The 26,903-nt window shown below is 42.3% G+C and overlaps 1 protein-coding gene and 1 pseudogene across 2 annotated transcripts in view; both read left to right on the forward strand.

Annotated features, from left to right (window-relative positions):
* LOC108513134 (N-lysine methyltransferase KMT5A-like) overlaps positions 1-21,814 on the forward strand; it is a 29,211-nt pseudogene extending 7,397 nt beyond the window's left edge.
* Positions 1-26,903, forward strand: part of GPR160 (G protein-coupled receptor 160) — a 46,150-nt gene that overhangs the window by 5,136 nt on the left and 14,111 nt on the right. The gene's annotated exons all lie outside the window — the stretch shown is intronic.

The following is a 26,903-nucleotide window of genomic DNA, read 5'->3' on the forward strand; positions in this document are numbered from 1 at the left end:
TTCACACTACCTTTAGCAGGAAGCAGAGCAACATGCCCAAGAATTGGGTAGTCTAGGCAAACTGTCTTCTTACCACACCCTACTGTCCTGGTGACAGGCGGGGGGCATGGGTCACATCTGACCAACAGATGTTCTCTCGGGCCAGCATAGAGCTTAAAAAAAACACTGAGTCAGTGTTGAAAATTGGGAAATTTCAAACATTCTGCCCTAACGATTCCCAAAGGCAATACTAGAGCAGCCGCCTCTTTAAGGAAGTGTAGTACATACCAGTCCCCTCAGCCCCCAGCAATCCCTAAAATAGTCCCCAGCCCTGAGATTGTACTTTTTTTTTTTTATGGTAAGAAATCTTTCTATGTGTGTCTTTCTACCCCAAATGGAATGACAAAATATAGGTTGAGAGGCTCTTGTTGCAAGAAAAATGGGAAAGACACTTTGGGAGGCCGAGGTGTGGGAATCACCTGAGGTCGGGAGTTCGAGACCAGCCTAACCAACATGAAGAAACCCCATCTCTACAAAAAATACAAAATTAGCCTGGCGTGGTGGCATACGCCACTTGGGAGGCTAAGGCTGGAGAATCACTTGAACTCAGGGAGCGGAGGTTGCAGTGAGCCGAGATTGCGCCATTGCACTCCAGCCTGGGGAACAAGAGCGAAACTCCATCTCAAAAAAAGAAAATAAGAGAAAAATGGGAAAGATCATATTCCTTTGAGGAAATGAGAGTCTTGTGTTTAGTTCCAGTGCTTCTCTGTCAGACAAATACAAGTTGTGTTGTCATTTTTCTCTCATGCTGTCTATTTTTCTCACTTACAAGGAACTTGTTTGCTACCCCCTGCAGTTTGACAAGAATGGAATAGGTGTGGGCAGGCCTCAGTAGGGAAAAGGAATGGCTCCAAACTCCCACACCAGTGGGTCTTTGTGAGTAGGCAGGTGGGTCTTGTACACCTTGGGGGTTCCCCAGGGTGTCCTACCGGGATGGGGCACAAAAAAGCCCTTAACCATTCCCCTTTAAACAGCCTGACTCTGGGACCCATGTGGATCCTGAGGTTGTGTGTCAGCTCTCTGTAGCTGCTTTGAACTGGACCCCAGCCACTCTGAGGGGTTCCTAGGACTTGCAAATGGCCTCTCTCCCCCATCCTTCTCTGCCCACCACTCTCCTGCTGATAAGTCCACTTCTACACGCTGTTTAGGCACAGCACCCCCAGAAAGCTCTATAGGGATGAGGAGCTGAGGCGCCCGCATAGTGCAGCCTTCAAGGGGTTTCTGTGGCGGAAGTCCAAGGGTGGCTTAATTTCCTTGCCTTCAAACTTTCGGTTAAGGGTCATGGGGCAAACATTCTCGCCTCTGTGAATAGCTGGAGTTTCATGACTGTTGAAGTTTCTCTTTAAATCTTTGTTTCCTTCCCCTGAGTTCTGCATTTTCTTCCCCTGTGTGTGTGCTGTGGAGGAGAATGAAAAGAGGAAATGGCACAAAAGTGAACCTTGTTGGGTGGCTTTGAGGAAATCTGAGGTGCTGTTGTGGGCCTTTGTCACTCGAGTTGTCAGTTTAGGTGTGTGTGTAAACAGACATGGAATAAACAAAGGCTCCAAGTGGAACAACTTGTTTTGGCCAAAAGAAGTGAATTCAGACCGGGCGTGGTGGCTCATACCTGTAATCTCAGCACTTTGGGAGGCTGAGGTGGGTGGATCATGAGGTCAGGAAATGGAGACCATCCTGGCTAACACGGTGAAACCCTGTCTCTACTAAAAATACCAAAAAAAAAAAAAATTAGCCAGGGGTGGTGGCGCTCACCTGTAGTCCCAGCTACTTGGGAGGCTGAAGCAGGAGAATCGCTTGAACGGGGAGGCGGAGGTTGCAGTGAGCCGAGATCATGCCACTGCACTCCAGCCTGGGTGACAGAGTAAGATTCTGTCTCAAAAAAAAAAAAAAAAAAAGAGAGAGAGAGAAAGAAAAAAGTGAGTTCAGAGGCCCACACGTTTTATGAATGCCCAACCAGCTGCTTGAGGGGATCCTTTCTGGATAACTCTGGAATCAGGTTTGTGGGTGTGTGTTCCCTCAGGTGATGATGAACCCCCGTGTCAAGGAAGAGTGGGGTAATTGGTTATTAGCCAGAGCCAACAGGGAGAGGCCGAGCAGTTTGAGTATGGACTCAGCCAGATCCCTGGGTTTCATTTCTGTTCTTCCACCACCTGTGTGACCTCATTTTTTAAAACCTCTTTGTCCCTCAGTTTCCCCTGTGTAAGCTAGGAGTAATAACAGTACCTATGTCCTAGGGCTGCGAGGATTCACTGGCACGTCAAGTGCTTGTAGCAGTGCCTGGCATGGAGCAGGATGGACTGTGAGTTAGCTATTATTGTTGTTGTTGTTAGAGCCCTGCTTCCTTTACTTTCAGTTTTATTGGGGAGAATTTCCCCCACATAATGTTAGAAGAAAGACCACAGGGAAGAAATGCATGTGAGCTCTGACCTCTGTTCGTGGAGTGAGCCATGGGCTGCGCATCTGGGTTGCCACGTGGCCGTAGGGAAATGTTCTCCATGACAAATGCTAACAGGGTGTTTGGTGCAGCAGCAGCTTTGGAATTGATGAGAACTGGGACACAACTTGTGACTTTGAACCAAGGCTTTGGCTTTGTTGTTCGGGGATTAAAATCTTCTTTTTTAATCTGTGACTGACTGTGGAAAGGAGTTGGAATCCCCTAGCATTCGCGTGGATACAAACTCCACCCCCTTACAAGAGAGCGGACTAGGGTTAGCTGCGACACAGGAGTCCCAGCCTCAGCTGTGCCACCGCCTGACAGGGGTTTAAGGCTAGGTCTTCTGGGCAGCCAGTGCCTCTTCTGTCACCTGGGAACAAGCATATCTAATAGGAATGTTGTGAGGGGCTAACAACATTTTATGAAATCCTGACAGAGACACAGTGAAGTACAATGCCTAACTTGCACCTTAGTAGTAAAATCATAGAACAGATACATTGAGAGGCTTACTCTTTAACTTGGAAAAGTAATATAGATGCTGTTAACTACTGTTTATTTAATATTTTGTAGTTCTTATCTGGTTTGATCTTTAAACTAGCAATGCAGGTTTCTGTTTGTTTACATTTGTTTCTATTGCCTTTTGGCTGCCTGTCAGGAGAGGTACAGAAGTGAACCCAGGTTCAGGCCAGAAATGAGAACATGGAATGGCCTTCATTTTACTTTATCAGAGAGGTAACATGAGTTCTGATTCTTTATGCCCGTAAGTAATTCTGAGGAGGGAGCACTTTAGAGATTGATAGCTAAGGTGTTCCTGGGAAGCTGAAAGCATCCATGGTGTCCAGGGAAGCTGAATGGAGGGCCAGTGATTCCCCTCCAAGCAGCAGGGCAGAGGTCTCCCCTGTTGATAGCCCTTGCCCAGTCCCCTCCAGCAGGGACAGGTGGGAAGAAGAGAGGCAGTAGGCTTTAGATTCTCCCTCCTGCCCCAGGTGCAGACCCAAAGCTTCAGAGTCCATTCTACCTTCACCTAACCCTTCGTCCTTCTCCTGCGCTCCAGCCAGGTGTTCCGGTGAGAAGTCTATACCCACCACACCCTCACCGCATCCTCAGTGGATAGGCCCCAAGCCTGCACTCTCCTGCTCAACACCTGCAAGGTTTTCTCTTCTTCCCATGGCCTCTGGGGCTTTCCATTGCTGCCCTTGCCTCCTGATCCTGCCTGCCTTCAGCTTTACTGTATTCTGAAAGGTTTAAAGGGAGGAGTCCTTTATGACCCGCAATCCAAGGATCTGAAGGCATTGACATTTGGGTATATTTCCTTTCTATTTTGTTTTATTTTGTTTTTTTATAAATTTAAAAAATTTTAACATTTTATAAACAATTCATTTTATGTTAGAATTTTAACATAGTTGCCATACTATAATTACAATTTATCATTATGATGATATCAAAAAGACACCTGCATGCATATGTTTATCATAGCACAATTCACAATTGCAAAGATATGGAATCAACCTAAGTGTCCATCAACCAATGAGTGGATAAAGAAAATGTGATACATATACACATATCACATATATACACACACATACCATGGAATACTAGTCGGCTATAAAAAGAACAAAATAATGTCTTTTGCAGCAACTTGGATGGAACTGAAGGCCGTTATTCTTTTTTTTTTTTTTTTTTTGAGATGGAGTCTTGCTTAGTCACCCAGGCTGGAATGCAGTGGCCCAATGTCGGCTCACTGTAACCTCCACCTCCCAAGCGATTCTCCTGCCTCAGCCTCCCGAGTAGCTGGGATTGCAGGCACCCGCCATCATGTCCAGGTAATTTTTGTAGAGCAGGGTTTCACCATGTTGGCCAGGCTGGTCTCGAACTCCTGACCTCAGGTGATCCATCTGCCTTGGCCTCCCAAAGTACTGGGATTACAGGCGTGAGCTGCCATGCCCATGAAGGCCATTATTCTAAGTGAAGTAACTCAGGAATCGAAAACATAATGCCGTATGTTCTCACTTATAAGTAAGTGGAAGCTAAGCTATGGGTACACAGAGGCATACAGAGTGATATAATGGACTATGGAGACTCAGAAGGGGAGGATGGGAAGGGGATGAGGGATGAAAAACAACCTATTAGGTACAATGTACACTACCTGGGTGATGAGCACTCTAAAATCCTAGACTTTACCACTATACAGTTCATCTATGTAACAAACCCACTTGTACACCTAAAGCTATTAAAATTTTTTTTAAAATAAAAAGTGTCACTGTATTCTCCTATGTCTTTATAAATATTTTTAATGACTGCATGCTGTTTTAGTCTTTTTTAGCCATTCTCTTAAAATATTAGAGAACTAAGTCGTTGCTCATTTTTTGATGTTGTACATCATTCCAATTTGAATGCACATAAACCTTGGAGCCCATTTCACATTATTTGAGATGGATTCCTATAAAAATAATTACTGAGTCAAAGGTTTTCAACATGGAAAGTTTTCTTTCTTATCACAAAAGCAACAAATTTGTATTGTGGAAGATACAGGACAGTGTAAAAAGTAAACATGTACCTCTGTTCTCACCAACCAGTTGCTGTTTGTGTCATCGGGTTCTACCCCTCCAGGATACGTGTCCTCTTCAGGCTTGCTCCATGTGTGGCGTGGCCTGTGCGCTGGCAGCATGGCATCACCTGGGAGCTTGTTAGAAATGCAAAATCTCAGGCTCACCCCAGACATCTGTCTTTTAACAAGATCCATATTCAAGTTTCAGAAGTCTTAGTCCCCAGGGCCACCACCTTACCAGTCACGGTGGGCTGGCATTAATTACCTCTGATCTGTGAATATACATACATTTTTCCTATTTCCCTGATATTAGGATGTACCGCTATGTCTATTTCCTACATTTTTCCTATTTCCATACATTTTTCCTATTTCCCTGATATTGGGATGTACCAGTGGTTTGCATCCTCGTATCTCCCTTAACATAAGACTATCTAAGGACAACAGCAGGCTCCCCTCAGTAACACCGGTTCAGAGATCAGCAGGATCCCATCTCATCCCCCTGTGAGAAGCCCTGCTACACACAGCTTTATCTTGCATCTGTCATTTAACATAATACCATCAGCATTTTCCTGTTACTTAGCTTTTCTCTCAATAATAACAAATTTTATCTTTCATGGCTGCAGGTGGTAGTCCATCTTATGACTGTCTCATAATTCATTTGACTCATTCCCTAATGTTAGACATTAAGTTGTTTTGGAGACAGGGGAGGGTGTACTGTGGGCTATTATAAGTATGCCGAATTTACGCAGTAATTATTTCCTTCAACCCAGATTATTTTCTTATGATGAATTACCAGAGTGCAGACACTGGGTCAAAAGGAGTGAACATTTTAAACCCTCCTTAAAATGCCCCAGGAGTATAGGAAGTGCCCTGACATTGTGCCCTCCCAGACACTGGGTAGTGTGGTCTGTAGACAGACTCCAGGGAGCAGGGTCATGTCTCATTCGCATCACGCCTCCAGGGCTGGTGTAGCGCCAACTCTGAGGGTCACTCTAAGGGGACCTCGGGGAATGGAAAGGAAGTGACAGAAGGATGGGCAAGCTGCCCGTGGTGGTGGTGCTCCTTTCCTCCTGGCCTGAGTCCTCTGTCACAGTAGATGTCACGGACCAGGCAGCAGCCTTCCTCAGGGTGTGTCCACAAAGTTTAGCCTTTCCTCCTGGCGCCCATCTTCCAGTGGCTTGGGAGCTGGAGCCGGCGGTGGAGGCCTGAAATGACTACTCGGTGAGTCTGGAACCTGCTGGACCTGATTGCTGCCAAGCTTGTTTTTGCTTCATGAGTCTGAGACTGTTAGGTTCTCTCATACTTTTTTCCTCTCACCAGCAGACGAAGAACCTGATATTAAGTAAACTTTATTCTGAAAGGTACACAAACAATTCCTTTTTTTTTTTTTTTTTTTGAGACTGAGTTTCACTCTTGTTGACCAGGCTGGAATGCAATGGTGTGTTCTCGGCTCGGTGCAAACTCCCACCTCTCAGGTTTAAGTGATTCTCCTGCCTCAGCCTCCCAAGTAGCTGGGATTACAGGTGCCTGCCACCACCACACCCACCTAATTTTCTTCGTCTTCTTTTTTGTTGTTGTTGTTGTTGAGATGGAGTTTCGCTCTTGTAGCCCAGGCTGGAGTGCAATGGTGCCATCTCAGCTCACCACCACCTCCACCTCCCAGGTTCAAGTGATTCTCCTGCCTTGGCCTCCTGAGTAACTGGGATTACGGGTGCCTGTCACCATGCTCAGCTAATTTTTTTTTTTTTTTTTTTTTTTTTTGAGATGGAGTTTTGCTCTTGTTGCCCAGGCTGGAGTACAATGGCGCGATCTCGTCTCACCATAACCTTCACCTGCCAGGTTCAAGTGATTCTCCTGCCTCAGCCTCCCAAGTAGCTGGGATTACAGGCATGCACCACCATGCCCACCTAATTTTTTTGTATTTTTAGTAGAGATGGGGTTTCTCCATATTGGTCAGGCTGGTCTTGAACTCTGGACCTCAGGCAATCCACCTGCCTCAGCTTCCCAAAGTGCTGGGATTACAGGCGTGAGCCACAGTGCTCAGTTGACAATTAAATTTTTAAAAATTGAAACATCAGCATTGTATATGTGATTAAGTCATAATTTGAACTTTGATGCCTGGAATAAATTTTTCATCCTCCTTAAAAGATTTTGAAGTAAATAAGTGAATTAATATACAATGAGTTTGATTCTGTTGCATTATTTACATATGTTAAATGTATTTTTGTTTGTATCATGACATAATTAAAACATTTTAAAATGAGTATCAAACTCTTAGCCATTTATATTAACTATTTGACATGGGCAACAGAAACGCACACTGCTGTACCTCCTGAAAATTCATGTGAGTAATTGATGCTGAATTTGTCCAGTAGTATGTCTTTTGGGGGGCATTTTTAAGTATTTAAAAATTTTGGAGGTACATACAGTAAAATGCACAGATCTTAAGTGTTTAGTTTTGATAAATATGTGCACCTATGTAAACAACATTCCTGTCAAGACACAGAACATTTTCATGCTTCAGGCAGTTCTCTCATGCTACTTTGCAATCAGTCCAGAGGCACTTGCTGTTCTGATTTCCAGCATCATAAATGAGCTTTGTCTGTTCTTCAACTTCATATAAATGGATTGTGATATATAGTAGACAAACAAAAGTAGCTGCTTTTGTTCAACATAATGCTTTTGAGATTTATACATGCGTGACTCTGTAATTCTTTATTGGTAACTAATATTACATTCTTTGAATATACTCTAATGCAGCCATTCTCCTTTGATGATCACTTGGGTTGTTTCCAGTTTTGGGCTGTTGTGAATAAAGCTGCCATGGCTGAGCATGGCAGCTCGCACCTGTAATAGCAGCGCTTTGGGAAGTCAAGGTGGGAAGGTCAGTTGAGTCCAGGATTTCGAGACCAGCCTGGGCAACATAGCAAGATTCTGTACCTTAAAAAAAAAAAAAAATTGTTATTAGCTGGGTATCATGGCAGGCACCTGTAATCCCAGCTGCTAGGGAGGCTGAGGCATGAGAATTACGTGAACCTGGGAGGCAGAGGTTGCAGTAAGCTGAGATCGCGCCACTGCACTTCAGCCTGGGCAAAACAGCGAGACCTTGTCTCAAAAAAAAAAAAAAAAAAAAATTGTTTAAAAAAATAGCTGCTATGAATATTCTTGTATAAGTCTTTTTTAAAAAACAGCTTTATTGAGGTATAATTTATATGCCATAAAACCTACTCATTATGTACAATTCTATGGTTTTTAGTAATTTATAGGTTTGTGCAGCCATCACCATAACCCAGTTTTGCTTTTGTCACCCCAAATTTCTCTCTGCCAGTATACAATCAGTTCCCACCTGTAGCCCCAGACAGCCATTGAACTTCTGTCTCTTGCCTTGTCTGGGAAATTCAAATTAGAGGAATCTTGGATTATATAGTTTTTTGTGTCAGACATCTCTCACTTAGCACATTTTTGAGGTTCATCCGTGTTGCAGCATGTATCAGTAGCTTGCTGCTTTGTATAAATATACTACATTTTATTTATCCACTCAGCAGTTGATGAACATTTGAATTGTTCCCAGGGCTTGGCTGTTATGAATAATGATGCTATGAACGAGGTAATGTTGCTATCTACAAGTGTTAATATGGACCTTATTTGTATTTCTCTTGAGTAGATTTGTATGGGTATAATTGTGGAGTCATGTGGTAAGTTTATGTTTAACTTTTTAAGAAACTGCCGAACTATTTTCCAAAAGCGGCTGTACGGTGTTAGAGTCCCACTAACAGTGTTCGAGGGTTCTCTACATTCTTGCCGACGTTTGTAATTGTTACTCGTTCTTATTATAGATATTTCAAAGGGTGCATAACGGTGTCTCATTGCAGTTTTAATTTGCATTTCCCTAATGACTAATGATGTTGAGTTCCTTTTCATGTGCTTATTAGTTACTTGTATGTCTTCTTTTTTATTGGATATTTGATCTATATTGATATTGTTATAGATATATATCATCTTCGATGACATGTCTAGTTACATCTTTTGCCCCCTTTTTTTTTTTTTTTTTTTTTTTTTTGAGACGGAGTCTGGCTCTATCGCCCAGGCTGGAGTGCAGTGGTGCGACCTCAGCTCACTGCAACCTCCGCCTCCCGGACTCACGCCATTCTCCTGCCTCAGCCTCCCCAGCAGCTGGGACTACGGGCGCCCGCCACCACGCCCGGCTAGTTTTTTTGCATTTTTAGTAGAGACGGGGTTTCACCGTGTTTGCCAGGATGGTCTCGATCTCCTGACCTCGTGATCCGCCCGCCTCGGCCTCCCAAAGTGCTGCCCCATTTTTAAATTGGGTTATTTCTCACCACCCTCTTACTGAGGTTCAAGAATTTTAAGATATATATCTAGATGCAAATTCTGTATCAAATATATGGTTTGGGGCTGGGCACAGTGGCTCACACCTGTAATCCTAGCACTTTGGGAGGCCGAGGCCAGCAGATCACCTGAGGTCAGGAGTTCAAAATCAGCCTGCCAACATGGCGAAACCCCGTCTCTACTAAAAATACAAAAATTAGGTGGGCCTGATGGCATGCACCCGTAATTCCAGCTACTCCGGAAGCTGAGGCAGAAGAATTGCTTGAACCTGGGAGGCGGAGGTTGCAGTGAGCCAGGATCTCACCACTGCACTCCAGCTTGGGAGACAGGGTGAAACTCTGTCTCAAAAAATAAAAAAATAAAAAACAAATATATAGTTTGAAAATATTTTCCCCAAACCCATGACATTTCCCTAATGGTGCCTTTTAAAGAAAAGTTTTAAATTTTGATGAAGCCTAAGTTGTTGATTTCTTTTATGGTTTGTGTTTTTAATCTCATATCTAATAAATACTTGCGGAACCTTATACAAGTCTTGTGGACATGTTTTGTTTTGTTTTTGAGGTGGAGTCTCACTCTGTCACCCAGGCTGGAGTGTAATGGCACATTCTCGGCTCACTGCAACCTCCACCTCCCAGGCTCCAGTGGATCCCCTGCCTCAGCCTCCTAAGTAGCTGGGATTACAGGTGCACGCCACCGTGCCCGGCTAATTTTTGTATATTTGGGAGAGACGCGGTTTCACAATGTTGACCAGGCTGATCTCGAACTCCTGACCTCAAGTGATCCGCCCACGTTGGCCTCCCAAAGTGTTGGGATTACAGGCATGAACCTCTACGCCTGGCTAACATGTTTTAATTACTCCTAGGTAAATATCTAGTAGTAGAAGTACTGGATCATAGGATAAGCGTATGTTGAAATGCCACACTATTTTCCAAGGGGATATACCATTTTACACCTCAAACAGCAGTGTATGAGAGTTCTCGTTACTCTACATCTTTTCCAATATTTGGTATTGTTGGTCTTTCTGATTTTAGTCATTCTGATGAAATTGTATGTCATTGTCATTTTAATTAGCTTTCTCCTGATAACTAATGATGTTGAATACCTTTTTGTGTGCTATTGACCATTTGTACATATTCTTTTTGGAACGTCTTTTCAAGTATTTTGCCCATTTTTGTTTTGAGTAGTTTGACTTTTTGCTATTCATTTGTAGGCACTCTTTATATATGTAGTCTGGTAGTCTGGGCACAAGTCTTTTGTTAGAGATATGTGTTGTAAGCATTTTCTCCCCATCTGTTATTGCCTTTTCATTTTCTTATGATGAACAGAAGAATCTAATTTTAATGAGTTCACTTTATCAATTTTTTTTCTTTTATATTTGGTGCTTTTTGTGTTTTGCTTGAGAATTCTTTGCTCCGAGGTTGCAAACATATTCTCCTTTGTTTTCCTTATAGAGTCTTACATTTTATAGTTAGGCCTGTGATCTCTCCTGAGTTAATTTGTGTTAATGGTGTGAAGTGGGGTTAAGGTCCTTTTTTTTTTTTTCATACGGTTATCCAGTTAGTCCAGCACAATGTTTTGAAAAGACTTTCCTTTCCTGCATTGAACTGCATTGGTACTTTCTTATAAATCAAGTGGACTGGTTTGAACTCTCTTCTGTCAACATGTTTGTTCTTAAGCTCATTGTCTTGAGTTCTGTAATTTATAAGTCTTGAAATCAGGTAGTGTAAGTCGTCCAACTTTGACTATTCTGACCCTTTGTGTTTTCATATACATTTTAGCATCAGCTTGTCAATATCTTTAAAAAAGAAAAAGGCCTGGATTTTGATCAGAACTACATTGAATCAACTAATCTGAGGAGGATGACATGTTAATAATGTTAATCTTCTTATCCATGAACATGGCATATTTCTATTAAGGTCTTCAGTTTTCTTTGGCAGTGTTTTGTAGCTTTTAGCATTGACATTTTGTAAAAATTTATAAATTTATAAAATTTATTCTTATTTTATGTTTTGAGTCTATTGGAAATGATATATTTTCCTTCATTTTTCAGTTTTGTTGCTATATATAGCAATGTGGTTTTAAATATTGACCTGTGGTCTTACTAAATTCATTTATTAATTCCAGTAGATTTTTTATAAGTACCTTGGGATTATCAATATACATAAATGTCATCTACAAATAGTTTTATCTTATCCTTTCTAATCTGTATGCCTTTCTTTTATTTTCTTGCCTTACTGAATGGGCTAGGATATCCTAAAATGTTGAGTAGAAGTGGTAAGGGCAGATATCCTTACCTTGTTTCCAATTTTAGGGGTAAAATGGTCAGTCTTTCACACTTAAGTATAATCATAGCTATAGATTTTTCACAGATGTTCCTTATCAGGTTGAGGAAACCATCAGTTTCCTACTTTGCTGAGAGGTTTTTATCATGAATGGTTGTTGAATTTTGTCCAAAGATTTTCTGCATCTCTCAAGATGGCCATATGCTTGTTTTCTGTATTTGGGAATGTGAATGAATTTATTTGTCATCTGTTGGCACTTTCTCCTCACCTCAAATTGGGGAAAAGACCACAGTTACCCTTTTTTTTTTTTTTTTTTTAATTACTCAGCTTTAACACTTGAATATCTTGGCATTGTTCATGGAATATAGGTTCAGGAACATGATTTAGACAGTTTGAATCAGGCAATTTCCATAGAATATTTTATAAACTAAAAAGCAATGTGTGTGTGTGTGTGTGTGTGTGTATGTGTGTAGAATTATTTGGTTTGAGAGCCCTGCCTGCCTAACAAACTTATCTTAAACTCTCATCATTAGTCTCATGCCAAAAAAAAAAAAAAAAAAAAAAGTCTCATTTACGTAGAGACTTGAGGCGGTTGAGGGAGCAAGCTACGTGAGTGTAAGAAAGAAGACCATCCCAGACACAATGGTCTTCTGAGACACAAGTTCAAAGGCCCTGAGGTCCCAGAGGTATCCAGAAAACTGTCTCTTCAAAATTGCTTTTGCCTGACATTGAAGCAGACAGCAGAGGCTAAGAAAACATCATCACCTTCTGGCTGAATAGAAGGACTGAGCTGCTCAGGTCAAATCATTGTAGTAAAATATACCTAAAATTTACCATCTTTACCATTTTGAAGTGTACAGGTCAATGGCATTAAGTTCATTCACATTGTTGTGCAACTGATACTACTATCTATGCATCTTCAGAACTTTTTCATCCTGTGCTGAAAACCTGCACCCATTAAACAGTAACTCCTCATTCTCCCCTTCTCCTAGCTGCTGGCTACTATTTACTTTTTGTCTATGAATTTGATTACTCTAGGTACCTCATATATATGGAATCATATGATATTTATCATTTTCTGTCTACTTATTCACTTAGTATAATGTCTTAGGGGTTCATACCTTTAGCATGTATCAGAATTTTTTTTTTTTTTGAGATGAAGTCTTGCTCTGTCACCCAGGGTGGAATGCAGTGGTCTGATCTCGGCTCACTGCAACCTCTGCCTCCCAAATTCAAGGGATTCTCCTGCCTCAGCCTCCCTAGTAGCTGGGATTACCGGCATCTGCCACCATGCCCAGCTATTTTTTGTATTTTTAGTAGAGACAGGGTTTTGCCATGTTGGCCAGGCTGGTCTCGAACTCCTGACCTCAGGTGATCTGCCCACCTTGGCCTCCCAAAGTGTTGGGATTACAGGTGTGAGCCACCATGCCCGGCCAGGATTTCATTTCCTTTTAAGACTGAATAATATTCTACTGTATGGCTATAAAGTCAATCTTAGGAAATGTGTATGTTATATTTCTGAATCCTGAGAGAATGGAAACAAAACAGGTAGAATGGTAGTGGGGCAAGCTGGCATAGGTCTGGGATACTGTTATCAAAGACTTATAGGAGTACTGGACCCTGGCTGATTGGGCAGGCTACCCCTGACAGTGTGATGGTGAATAAAGGGTCTCCCTTAGGTGGTTGGTCTGGTTCAGTTTCTCAGCAATGATGAATAACCATGGTTTCAGAAAGCATGAACAACTAAGCGTGAAGAATGTCATAACCTCTCTGGTGGTTGAGTCATACAAGGAGCCACATTCAGAAGCCAGGAATGGAGAGTGGGGTCTCAGGGACTATTGAGCACAGATTTCTGATGTCTACTTTCCAGATCATTGTATGCTTAAGCCCTTTATTTTGCTTAAGAAAGCAAGCTAAAGGACATGATAATGATTGAGAACCAGGAGGCAATCTCTAGTTCAGATGTTCTTTTAAAAACTCTTTTTAGGCCAGGCACAGTGGCTCACACCTATAATCCCAGCACTTTGGGAGCCCGAGGCAGGTGGATCATGAGGTCAGGAGATCGAGACGATCCTGGGTAACACGGTGAAACCCCGTCTCTCCTAAAAAATACAAAAAAATTAGCCTGGCGTGGTGGTGTGCGCCTGTAGTCCCAGCTACTAGGGAGGCTGAGGCAGGAGAATAGCGTGAACCCGGGAGGCAGAGCTTGCAGTGAGCCGAGATCGCACCACTGCACTCCAGCCTGGGTGACAGAGCAAGACTCCATCTCAAAATAAAAAAAAACAAAAAAAACTTATATTTTTAAACCTCTTCTGTAAGCATGTTTGCTAAGCAGTCAGCCCATAAGTATCTGAATAACTTCTGTTCTTATAATCCTTTATCACTCTTATTAATCCCATTCCCATATTTGTTGATTTTTTTAGATATATTTCTATTTATTGATATTGTTCTTAAAACTCAGTACCTGGATGAGTAGTACAAGGTATGCAACTCCTTTCTCCTTAATTCTGAACCTTATACTTGTATTAATTATCTGTTTCCATCAAAATGATGACGAGGTGAATATATGTGTAGAATTTGCAGTCAATAAAATACAGTCACATTGTCAGGGAAGGTTATGTGAAAATATACATCACCAGAATACTAATTTATAAGCAAACATAGGGCATTGAGTAAAAATTCATGGTAGCTTTATAGAGAAATGAATCGTGTCAGTGTAACCTGATTTGTTTTCAAGAACATTTTAAGGATCTGGAGGAAGCAAGGGACATAGTCTTCACTTTCTCATGCTATTGATTTCATTATGAATGACATAATCAACAGCAACCCGGGGAAACAGGTTAGCTCACATGATACCACAGTTAGATGGTGAGAAGGTGACACAGAGACATTATCAAGGATATGGTTCCAGTGCAGGATAAGTCATTTAACCTTTTAGAGGTCAGTCTGGGAACCGTTCTGTTTAATCAGTTTTAATCCATAACTGGTGGCATATTAGTGTATATGTTTGTGAGAAATATTAGAAACAGAAGTCAAAATAACCTATATTAATGGGGTACAGTATTTATAAAATACTGGATAAAATCAAATGAAGGTGAATTAATTTTGTAAGTAAGAGGTTCAAATTGGAGAATGATTGGCATCGTGCCTATTTTTGGCAGAAAAAGCCCATGGGCCGTGGTGAATCACAAGGTGGTTGAACCATCACAGTAACTATAATGTGGGTATATGCAGAATACCACATTTCATACATCAGTGCTCTAGTTAATACTTGTATGAGACTGAAAGCAGGCAAATGATACAGTGAAGTCATTTCATAACTGGCAATACCAAGACTTCTGAGAACTATGGTTAGCTTGAGTGCATACTATGTGTGTGTGGCATTAAGTACATTCACTATGTAAAGACGGCCTTACAAAATGTATACAGGAGCTGCAGGAGAGCAAAACAATTATTTAAGTTGAGACATCTGGTCAAGATGGCACAGGGGTTCAGGCTCCAAACACCTAGCAAAGGTAGTTATAATATAAAAAGGGTAACCAAATGAGTATAACTGGGCTATGGTCATTCTGGCTACCTAGAATGTAAGTTGAAATACAAAGAGGTAAGCAGGCTCAAGCTGCAGGCCTCTCCAGCAGAGGCAACCAGGAACTCAGGTTTTTTAGAATAAGGGGATATAGCTTTGTGCAGTGGCCATTTCATAGCCAGTGAAGTTTATCTGAGACACTTCCTAATGGAAAACTTTTCTCAGTACCCTGCCATGGTGAAATATGGTTGGCACTGGCAATTTTTGAGACTCTGTGGAGGCTGAACTTAAAACTAAAAACATTTAAAAAAAGAGAAGATGGGGATGTAAAAGTATCCACATGAGCTGAGACCAAGGAGTTGGAGCCAGGCTCCAGGGAATGTAAATTGGGAGAATGACCAAGTTTCTCCCATACCTCTAAGAAACACTGGCTACACTGAAATCAGAGATCGCAGTGCCCTCCCTTCCAAACCTAAGAAAGAAGGCTGGAAAAGATGGTTTACCTGAAAGGAATGGGCTTCTGGAAGTTTCAGAGACAAAGACGCAGCTTCAGAACCAGAAGCTGAGCCATGCTGCTTTCTTGGCCCAGGGCCTGGATCCGCAGTATCGCTGATACCACAACTGAGCAGGAACACCAAGTGGCATTTTGAGACCTAGTTTGGAAGAAGTCCTGAGAGGCCAGGTGAAGGGATTGAAAGCTGTCTGGGAAGGGAGAGAGTGGGAAAGATACAGCAATCGAAAACTCTTACTCAAAGTAAGCTTGCAAAGCAAAACTTTAAAATACATGAAGACATAGACGTAGAGTTGAAAATTTGTTCAAGCAAGACACGAATTTACTAAAAGTGAAATTAGCAGTTGGAATTCCTGGAAATGACAATAAAATAAGTATGTTTAGAATTCTTAAGATGAATGAAGTCTTGCAGTAGATAAAAATTATGAAGTAGAAGCAAGGGGGAGGGATAGGAAAAGAACCAGTTAGAACAGTTTTGTATTAAGTAAAATGGGCTAAAATGCTTTAAAAAGATCAAAAATGCGATGGGTCAAATCCAGTATGAGCTTACTTCTCTTGTGTAGCAGGCCTGGGTGGGTATTTCAGGCCACTAGGTAGCTGTACCCTCAGGGACCCAGCTGACGGCACCCACATGGGTTTCAGAGTTGCTCTGCTTTCCCACAGGAAGCGGGTGGTGGGGAATAAGCTAGGCCAGAAATGGTCTCCCTTGTGTCTGCGCACGCCCCACCTGCCATACCTAATTGCTGGGGAGCCTGGGAAATAGAAGTCAGCCACGTGCCTGGGAAAAAGAAGGGAAGATAAAATGGAGAATAAGTTTCTGCCATACCTCGAAGAAACAGTGATGAGAAACAACAGATTTCTCATCAGCAATAGAACTGAAAACACAAGAGAGTATTATCTTCAACTTAGAATTCAATACCAGTTAAACCATCATTCAAAAATGGTGATCAGCAGTCCCTATGAAAGAAAACTTGGCAATATCTAAAAAAATTATATAAGCATTCGCCCTTTGACCTAATGGCCCCACTTCTAGTAATTATTCCAGAGGAAACACCTTCACAAAATAACAAGAATATGTACAGAAGGTTGTTCATCGCTACATTATTTGCAGATAGAACAAATTTGGAAACAACGTATATGTCCACTCATAGAATTCTGGCTGAATAAACTGTAATATATCTACATAATACAGCCATAAAACAATTTTGAAAATTAAAAGGAAGATAGCTATTAACAAAGATGAAGTGCTTTCTAGGATATTTTAAGGGGCAATAAAGAGTCACAAAAAGCATATCTAATGTGCTACCTTGTATTTAAGATGTAAAGGGAAATAACCACACATGTACACACACACACACACACACACACACACTTATTTTTGCAGAAAGATGCACAGGAACCATAAACCAGAAATAAATGATAGGGGGTGGGTGGATATTAGTGGAGGAAATAAGTATGGAAATGAGACTTTTCTGAGCGTACCTTTTTAATATAGTTTTGATTTTGAACCATGTAAATATTTTATATATTCAATTATGCAAAATTAAAATAAAATAAAAATAATGAAAACAAAGGAAATCCTGTCATTGAATGTACAAAGAGAAACTAATAAAACACTATATAAAATTGATTACATAGATACAAAGAAAAGAATTCAGGTAACTTTTTAGCAGAGTACTCAGACTATACAAGCTTAGTGGAATATAGTCAAGGGACAAAAAATATGGAAAAATGTTAGGCTTTATTTACATGGTTAATTGTTGGCAATGCTATCAGTGTAGTAACTCTGAAACTACTTAATATGTATTGTAGGTTGAATCAATATACTAATGTCATTGGGACCAGGTTCTTTTTTGTTGTTAATTTCTTCATTGAAATTCTACATTCAATCACAGGAGTTGGAGTCGGCTTCCTGCTGGGACCCTTCCTGATCCTTTAAGTTAATCTCTAATTTGCTATTAATGTTGCTTCCTGCCCTTTTATTTTCTTCATCTTTTAAGTTCAGGGGTACATGTGCAGGATGTGGAGGTTTGTTACACAGGGAAACAAGTGCCATGGTGGTTTGCTGTATAGATCATCCCATCGTCTAGGTATTAAGCCCAGCATCCATCAGCTGTTCTTCCTGATGCTTTTCCTCCCTCCACTCTCCACTCTAGCAGGCCCAAGTGTGTGGTGGTTCTCACCATTTGTCCATGTGGGAACCAGATTCTTGCTGTGGGAGATGATCTTTCAAGTATGTATTTCACTATTTCACAAACACTGAAATAAGGTGAGGAAGAATCCTGTGATGGTAGCTTTGCTTTGGAGGTATCAGTGTGCCACCCAGATTCTAGTTTCAAAATACCATATTTTACTAAAAAAACAGGGCTCCATGAAAAAAATGACCCCCAGAAGTACAACGTGCCAAAGCAGTCACGTGCTCAGCAGCTGGGAAGGTAAATGATATATATGGGAGCCAGCCTAAAGGAACCCTGCCTGACAAGATGATTTGGAAAATTTCAAGCATTCAAAAGAAGAATGATGTCAGTGAATTATAACACATTTAATAAAAATAAATCAGGCCGGGCGCGGTGGCTCAAGCCTGTAATCCCAGCACTTTGGGAGGCCGAGACAAGCGGATCACGAGGTCAGGAGATCGAGACCATCCTGGCTAACCCTGTGAAACCCCGTCTCTACTAAAAAATACAAAAAACTAGCCGGGCAAGGTGGCGGGCGCCTGTAGTCCCAGCTACTTGGGAGGCTGAGGCAGGAGAATGGCGTAAACCTGGGAGGCGGAGCTTGCAGTTAGCTGAGATCCAGCCCCTTCTCCCCAGCCTGGGCGACAGAGTGAGACTCCGTCTCAGAAAAAAAAAAAAAAAAAAAAAATCGATGAATCCATAATGTATTTCTAGAAACAACTGCCACCTCATGAAAGCCAAATGAATCTTAGAATTAGAAAATTACTATTTTACAACTCCCAGTGTGGTGATTAATTCAGGCAAGGATGATAAATGGATGCTAAAACTATCAGGTGAAACTTTGTTATGGAACAGATTAGTCTAACAGTCTCAAAGTATTAATTACAAAGGGAAGAGGTCCTCCACAATAGGAAAATGGACAAGGCGAGGTGGCTCATGCCTGTTAATCCCACCACTTTGGGAGGATAATTGCTTGAGGCTAGGAGTTCAAGACCAGCCTGGGCAACAGCAAGACCCCATCTCTACAAAACAGTATTTAAAAAAAAAATTAACTGGGGCATGGTTGTACACACCTCTATAGACCTAGCTACTCAGGAGGCTGAGGTGGGAAGATCACTTGAGCCCAGGAGTTCCAGGTTACAGTGAGCTATGACTGTACTACTGCACTCCAGCTTCAGCAACACAGTGAGACCCTGTCTCAAAATACTAATAAGAAAAAGAAAAATATGGCAAACACCTCCTTAATCAAGTGACCTAACTTCACATGACCAGTAATGAGATATGACATAATGGGATGTATCATTTAGATAGTTTTCTTGCCAGAAATGTTTAATATTGAGAAAACAATTAAATAAATCGAGATTATGTGATATTTTACAAGATAACTGACCTGGACTCTTCAAAAATGTCAGTATTGCTGGGCATGGTGGCTCACATTTGTAATCCCAGCACTTTGGGAGGCCCGGGGGTGGGGGGGTGGATTGCTTGAGGTCAGGAGTTCGAGACCAGCCTGACAACATAGTGAAACCCCAACTCTACTAATAATACAAAAATTACCCAGGCATGGTGACAGGCACCTGTAATCCCAGCTATCCGGAGGCTGAGGTAGGAGAATCACTTGAACCTGGGAGGCGGAGGTTGCAGTGAGTCTAGATGGCGCCACTGCACTCCAGCCTGGGTGACAGAGTGAGACTCTGTCTCAAAAAAAAAAAAAAAAAAAAAGTCAGTATCATGAAAGATAAGCAACAACAACAACACATTATCCAAAATTAAAAGAGACTAACAAGACATGACAAATATGTGATCCTTGATTGGATTTTGTATAAAAAAAAAAAAACTCTTAACAACATTGGGACAGTTTTAATATGGACAATGTATTAGATACTATACCATTTAATTTAATTTCATTAAATTAATATTTATGGGACAGCTTTTAATTAATGGGACAGTTTTAATATGGACTATGTACTAAATACTATATAATTTAATTTCATAGATAAAATGATATCATAGTTATAAAAATGGCTATCCAATTATAAGATAAATCATCATAGGAAAAGTTTGAAAATATAGAGATAAAATAAAGTCTTGTAAGACCACACTAAGGGCCGGGCGCGGTGGCTCAAGCCTGTAATCCCAGCACTTTGGGAGGCCGAGACGGGCAGATCACGAGGTCAGGAGATCGAGACCATCCTGGCTAACACGGTGAAACCCTGTCTCTACTAAAATACAAAACTAGCCGGGCGAAGTGGCGGGCGCCTGTAGTCCCAGCTACTCGGGAGGCTGAGGCAGGAGAATGGCGTAAACCCGGGAGGCGGAGCCTGCAGTGAGCTGAGATCCGGCCACTACACTCCAGCCCCGGCGACAGAGTGAGACTCTGCCTCACCACACTAAGATAACCATCATTAACACTTTGGTATATTTCCATCTAATCTACATATATTTAAACAAAATTGAATTGTACTCTACATGGTTTTTATGTTCCTTCTACTTGTTCCATATTATAATTATTGGCAAGTCTCCATTAAATAGTCCTCAAAGATATTCTTTTAAATGGTTATATACTATCTCTGTCTATTTTCATATTTTTAAATTTCAAGGCCATGCGCGGTGGCTCCTGCCTGGAATCCCAGCACTTTGGGAGGTGGAGGTGGGAGCATCGCTTGAGGCGGGGAGTTTGAGACCAGTCTGGGCAACATACGGAGACATCGTCTCTATGATTTTAGAATAAATAAATAAAAAGAAATTCCAATTTTTTTATTTTATGAGGTTTAGTTTACGATATTTTATTCAATCAACCTGCCATCCATTTTAAGACATCATTATTTTATGTGTCACTAAAAAGAAAATGATCCTGAGGTGGGTGTGTCGGGCCCTGCTGGGCCTAGCGGCAGGAGGGGGACGTCGGCTCCCACCACAGCCTTCCAAACAGCTCTGCGCCGTGAGCGCCCCCTCCCCACATCCCTGGGGTCCCCCTCTCCAGGCAGGAAGATGTTCAAGCCCCGTGCGGCGGAGGCAGCAGCGGGGTGACAGTGACGGCCCCGGGCCTGCAGATAGTGGAGCACAGGGGTCCAGGGAGGTGCTGCACCGACGTTAGGGAGAATGTATGTCGTGGCAATCAAACATCTTTTCCTACGCGAGCCTAACAAATACTCTGGAATGCGTCCCAGCCTTCAGGAGAACTCCGTTACATGTCACGAAGTCAAATGCCAGGGGAAGCCATTAGCTGGAATCCACAGGAAACAAACGCAACATGGAACACGAAGCCCAAGCACAGAAGATCAAAGACGCCAGGAGAGGACCCCTCGCACCTTTTCCAAACCAAAAATGTGAAGCAGCAGAACTTCCAAAACCTCCGGCCTCGTCTTGTGATTCCACCAATGCAGCTGTCGCCAAGCAAGCCTTGAAATAGCCCATCAAGGGCAAACAGGCCCCTGAAAAAAAAGCTCAAGGAAAAATTGCAAACTCACGGATTTCTACCTTGTCTCAAGGAGCTCCAGAAAGAGCAAAGCGGAGCTGCAGTTTGAAGAAAGGGAAAGAATAGATGAATTGATTGAAAGCAGGAAGGAAAGAAGGAGTGAAGACTGACCTCATCGATGACAAAGGCTGAGTGTGAACACCAGAGGCAGCTCTCCCGTGGCGCCTTTGTGGTAGAAAAGCACGGGAGCCTCACGGAGATCACCGACACCACGGGACCCCTCCACGGTGGATCCCCGTGGATCTCTGCAGTGAACTGAGATCACGCCACTGCACTCCATCCTGGGAGGCAGAGCGAGACTCCAGTTCAAATTAAGTAGATGACTGACTGAATGAATGAACGAACGAATGAATGAATGTTACAGGTTTCCAAGGTGGGCTGAAACAGATGGCTTTATATTACCAAAACTTTTACATTCTAGTTGTTTTTGTGCTTTTTTTTTTACAAGTTGAATGTTTTGTGCTTCCCATGCACGCAGTCAAAAACTCAGCATAGGCCGGGCGCGGTGGCTCACGCCTGTAATCCCAGCACTTTGGGAGGCCGAGGCGAGTGGATCACGAGGTCAGGAGATCGAGACCATCCTGGCTAACACGGTGAAACCCCGTCTCTACTAAAAAATACAAAAAACTAGCCGGGCGAGGTGGCGGGCGCTTGTAGTCCCAGCTACTCGGGAGGCTGAGGCAGGAGAATAGCGTAAACCCCGGAGGTGGAGCTTGCACTGAGCTGAGATCCGGCCACTGCACTCCAGCCTGGGTGACAGAGCGAGACTCCCTCTCAAAAAAAAATAAAATAAATAAATAAATAAATAATAAATAAAGTTACGAAAATTTTCAAACATACATACAAATAGTTAGAATAACCATTAACCAGTGGTCGATCCTGCCTCATCTACACTTTCATCCACTCAGCCCCCAGCACACCCACTGCATTATGTTGAAGCAAATGCCAGACAACCTATTTCATCTGTAAATATTTTAGTATTTATTTAAAACAATAGTGACGTTTAAATATAACCACACATATTAATTTGTTAGGGCTGCCATAACAAACCACCACAGACTGGGTGACTGAAACGACAGCTCTGGGGGCTAGAGTGTGAGATCGAGGTTCCCAGGGGCAGTTTCTCCTGGGGCCTTTTGCAGCCTGTAGATGGCTGTCTTCTCCCCGTGCCCTCCCACAGCCTTTTCTCCGTGCACCAGCGTCGCTAGTATCTTGGGTGTGCGTCCAAATTACCTCTTCAAAGGTTCTATCTCCAAATATAGTCACATTCGGAGGTAGTGGGAATTAAGGGTTTCAACATATGAATTTGGGGGGGTAGAACTCAGCCCATCACACCATAATTTCCCATTGTCTTATATATATAATTCTTTGTTGCCTTGAATTCAGACAAATTTTACATTTGCACTTAGTTGATATATCCTAAGTCTCTTAATTTTTTGGATTGTTGTTGAAACAATTTATTGAAGTAACAAATTATAATCCTATAGAGCATACCATCATGTGGATTTTCTTTACTGCATCCTGTGGGGTCATTAAACAAGTTCTTTTGTCATCTTTCTTGAACATCAGTAGTTGAATCTACAGGTTTGATCGGGTTCTAATTTTTTGGCAAGCCCACTTTGTAGATAGCAGGGTACTCTTCAGTTTCCAACTTTGGGTATTAGTATTGTTGATGATGTTTGGCTGCCTCCATTTAGTACATCAGAGGTGGCAAACTGGGCAGTTTCCAAATTTTATCATTCCTTATTCACTCATATTAGCTATAGTACTTCCAAAAAATGTAAACATCCCCTCACTGACTATTCTGTCACCAGGTGGTACAGTTAGCACAGGAACGGCAGGAGACAGGCTTCTTGGCCAGTACTTACCAGTTTGAAAACTAGACACTAGGTTCTCTAGTGTTCCTCAGTATCACAATGAGGTTTTCTTACTCATTTTAGAATTCAGTAAAATTTAATTTACTGTTATGTTAGTGGAGTTATGAGAAGGAGCATTTGTTTAAAGAAGGCACTGTTCGTTGGAAGTTATAATTTATGTAGCCAATTTCCCGCTGTTGGAGATTTACATTAATTCCAGGTTTTTACTTTTATATCTAATTCTGTGAGATGAATATTCTTTAAAATAAGTTAAAACACTCATTTTAGTGTATAGTTTGAATTTTGAAAAATGTATATACTTGGACTCCAATCCAAATATAGAACATTTTATCTCTACAGAACGTTGCCTGGTTCACCTTTGCCCCTGGCTTCAGATTTCTACCGATGGTCTCTCTGGCCATAGGGATTCATTTTTCTGTTTTGAATCCCATATAATTGGAACCACACACTCTATACCCTTTTTTGCTAGGCTTTTTTTGTTTGGCAGCGATATGGTTTAGATATGTGTTCCCTCCAAGTCTCATGTTAAAATGTGCTCTCCCATGTTGGAGATGGGGCCTGTTAAGACTTTTCTGGCTCATGGGGGCAGATCCCTCATGAACGGCTTGGTGCCATCCCCTTGATGGTAAGCGAACTCTCCCTCTGAGTTCACGCAACAGCTGGTCATTTAAAAGCATGTGGGGCCTCCCCCTTCTCTCTGGCTCCTACTCTCGCCATGTGAGATGCCTGTTCCCCTTTTGCCTTCCGCTATGGTTGTAAACTTCCTGAGGCCTCACCAGAAGCCAAGCAGATGCCAGCACCATGCTTCCTGTGTAGCCTGCAGAACTGTGAGCCAATTCAACCTCTTTATAGGTCAGGCACAGTGACTCACGCCTGTAATCCCAGCACTTTGGGAGGCTGAGGTGGGTGGATCACTTGAGGTCAGGAGTTCAAGACCAGCCTGGCCAACATGGCAAAGCCCTGTCTCTACTAAAAATACAAAAACAATTAGCTGGGTATGGTGGTGCGTGCCTGTGGTCCCAGCTACTTGGGAGGCTGAGGTAGGAGAATCGCACAAACCCAGAAGGCAGAGGTTGCAGTGAGCTGAGATTGTGCCACTGCCCTCCAGCCTGGGCAACAGAGCAAGACTCTGTCTCACAAACAAAAATACCTCTTTATAAATTAATTACCCAGCCTCAGGTATTTCCTTATAGCAAGAGAAGAAAGGCCTAACATAGCATGTTTTTGAGGCTTTTCCCTGTGTGGAGCATATATTAATTTTTATTGCTGAGAAGTATTCCGTTGTCTAGATACACTATAATTTGTTTATCCATTTTCCTGTGGATGAATATTTGGGATATTTCCACTCTGGGGCCATTGGTGAATAAAGCTCCTACATATATTTGTATACAAGCTACAAGCCCCCCCCCTTTTTTTTTTTTGAGGTGGGGTCTTACTCTGTCAGGCTGGAGTGCAGTGGCATGATCATGGCTTATTGCAACCTCCGCCTCCCGGGTTCGAGCGATTCTCCTTCCTCATCCTCCCAAGTAGCTGGGACTACAGGTGTCTGCCACCATGCCCAGCTAATTTTTGTATTTTTAGTAGATATGAGGTTTCACCACGTTGGCCAGGCTGGTCTTGAACTCCTGACCTCAAGTGATTCACCTGCCTCGGCCTTCCAATGTGCTGGGATTCCAGGCATGAGCCAGCGTGCCCAGCCTCTACTGACAATTGAATTTCAGACTTCTGGCCTCCTGAATGTGAGAGATTAAATTTCTGTTGTTTTAAGTTGTGTTAGTCTGTTTTGTGTCATTATAAAGGAATACCTGAGACTGGGTAATTTATAAAGAAAAGAGGTTTATTTGGCTCCTGGTTCTGTAGACTGTACAGGAAGCAGGGCACCAGCATTTGTTTCTGTTGAGGCCTCAGGAAGCTTCCAGTCATGGTGGAAGGCAAAGAGGGAGCAAGTGTGTTACATGGTGAGACAGGGAGCAACAAGAAGAGAGGGAAAGTCCCAGACTCTTTTTAACCAGTCAGCTCTCTCGTGAACAAATAAGAGTGAGGACTTACTCATTACTGTGGGGAGGACACCAAGCCATTCATGAGGGATCCACCCCCATGAACCAAATACCTCCCACTAGGCCCCACCTTCAGCCTTGGAGATCATATTTCAACATGAGATTTGAAGGGGACAGACATCCAAATAATATCATGAGCCATTCAGTTTAAATTTACCACCAGTCATCTGGGCACGGTAGCTCATGCTTGTAATCCCAGCAATTTAGGAGGCCAAGGCAGGAGGAATGCTTGAAGCCAGGAGTTTGAGACCAACCTGGACAACAAAACGAGACCCTATCTCTACAAATAAAAATTTTTAAAACTTAGCCCAGCATGGTGGCACAAGCCTGTGGTCCCAGCTACTTGGGAGGTGGAGGCAGGAGCATTACTTGAGCCTAGGAGTTCAGGTTTACAGTGAGCTTTGATTGCACCACAGTACTCCAGCCTGGGCAACAGGATTGCAAACAATTTCTTCTAGAAATTTTAGTTTGGCCGGGCGCGGTGGCTCAAGCCTGTAATCCCAGCACTTTGGGAGGCCGAGACGGGCGGATCACGAGGTCAGGAGATCGAGACCATCCTGGCTAACATGGTGAAACCCCGTCTCTACTAAAAAATACAAAAAACTAGCCGGGCGAGGTGGCAGGCGCCTGTAGTCCCAGCTACTCAGGAGGCTGAGGCAGGAGAATGGCGTGAACCCGGGAGGCGGAGCTTACAGTGAGCTGAGATCCGGCCACTGCCTCCCAGCCTGGGCAACAGAGCGAGACTCCGTCTCAAAAAAAAAAAAAGAAATTTTAGTTTTACTTATACATTTAGTCATATGAATCCTTTTTTAGTTTATTGTTGTGTATGGTGTAAGGTAAGAGTGAAAGTTCATTTTCCCCCATATGGATATCCGCTTTCAGCACCATGAGATTGATCTTGGTTTTTCATAGAGACTTCTTATCTGGTTGGGGACGTGTCCTTCTGTTGTTTGTTTTTATCATATTAGATTTTGTTAAATGCTGTATCTGCATCTCTTCAGGTGATCTTATAGTCTTTCTCCTTTATTCTGTTAATGTGGTGAGTTACATTGATTGACTTTCTAATGTTAAAATAAGTTTCTATTGACCATGATGTATTGATGGATTCAAGTTGCTGATAATTTGTTAACAATTTCAGCTTCCATGTTCATGAGGGATGCTGGTCTATACTGGTTTTCTTGAAATGTCTTTGGTATCAAGGCATTTCTACTCCTTGTGAATTGAGCTGGGAGGTACTCTTTAAGTTTGGTATTTTTTCCCTAAATGCTTGATAGAATCTGTCAATGAAGACATCTGAGCCTCTGAGCCTGTATTTTCTTTGTGGGTAGGTTTTAAATACATAATCAGTTTTTTTATTTTTTATTATTATTATTTTTTTGTCGGAGATGGAATCTCACTCTGTCACTTAGGCTGGAGTGCAGTGGCACAATCTCAGCTCACTGCAAGCTCCGCCTCCTGGGTGCAAGCAATTCTCCTGCCTCAGTCTCCGGAGCAGCAGGGTTTACAGGCCGAGCCACCATGCCCAGCTAATTTTTGTATTTTTAGTAGAGACAGGGATTTCACCATATTGGCCAGGCTGTTCTTAAACTCCTGACCTCAGGTGATCTGCTGGCCTCAGCCTCCCGAA

Source organism: Rhinopithecus bieti, unplaced genomic scaffold (genome assembly GCF_001698545.2).
Source record: "Rhinopithecus bieti isolate Rb0 unplaced genomic scaffold, ASM169854v2 scaffold_32014, whole genome shotgun sequence".
In the NCBI taxonomy this organism is placed as follows: Eukaryota; Metazoa; Chordata; class Mammalia; order Primates; family Cercopithecidae; genus Rhinopithecus; species Rhinopithecus bieti.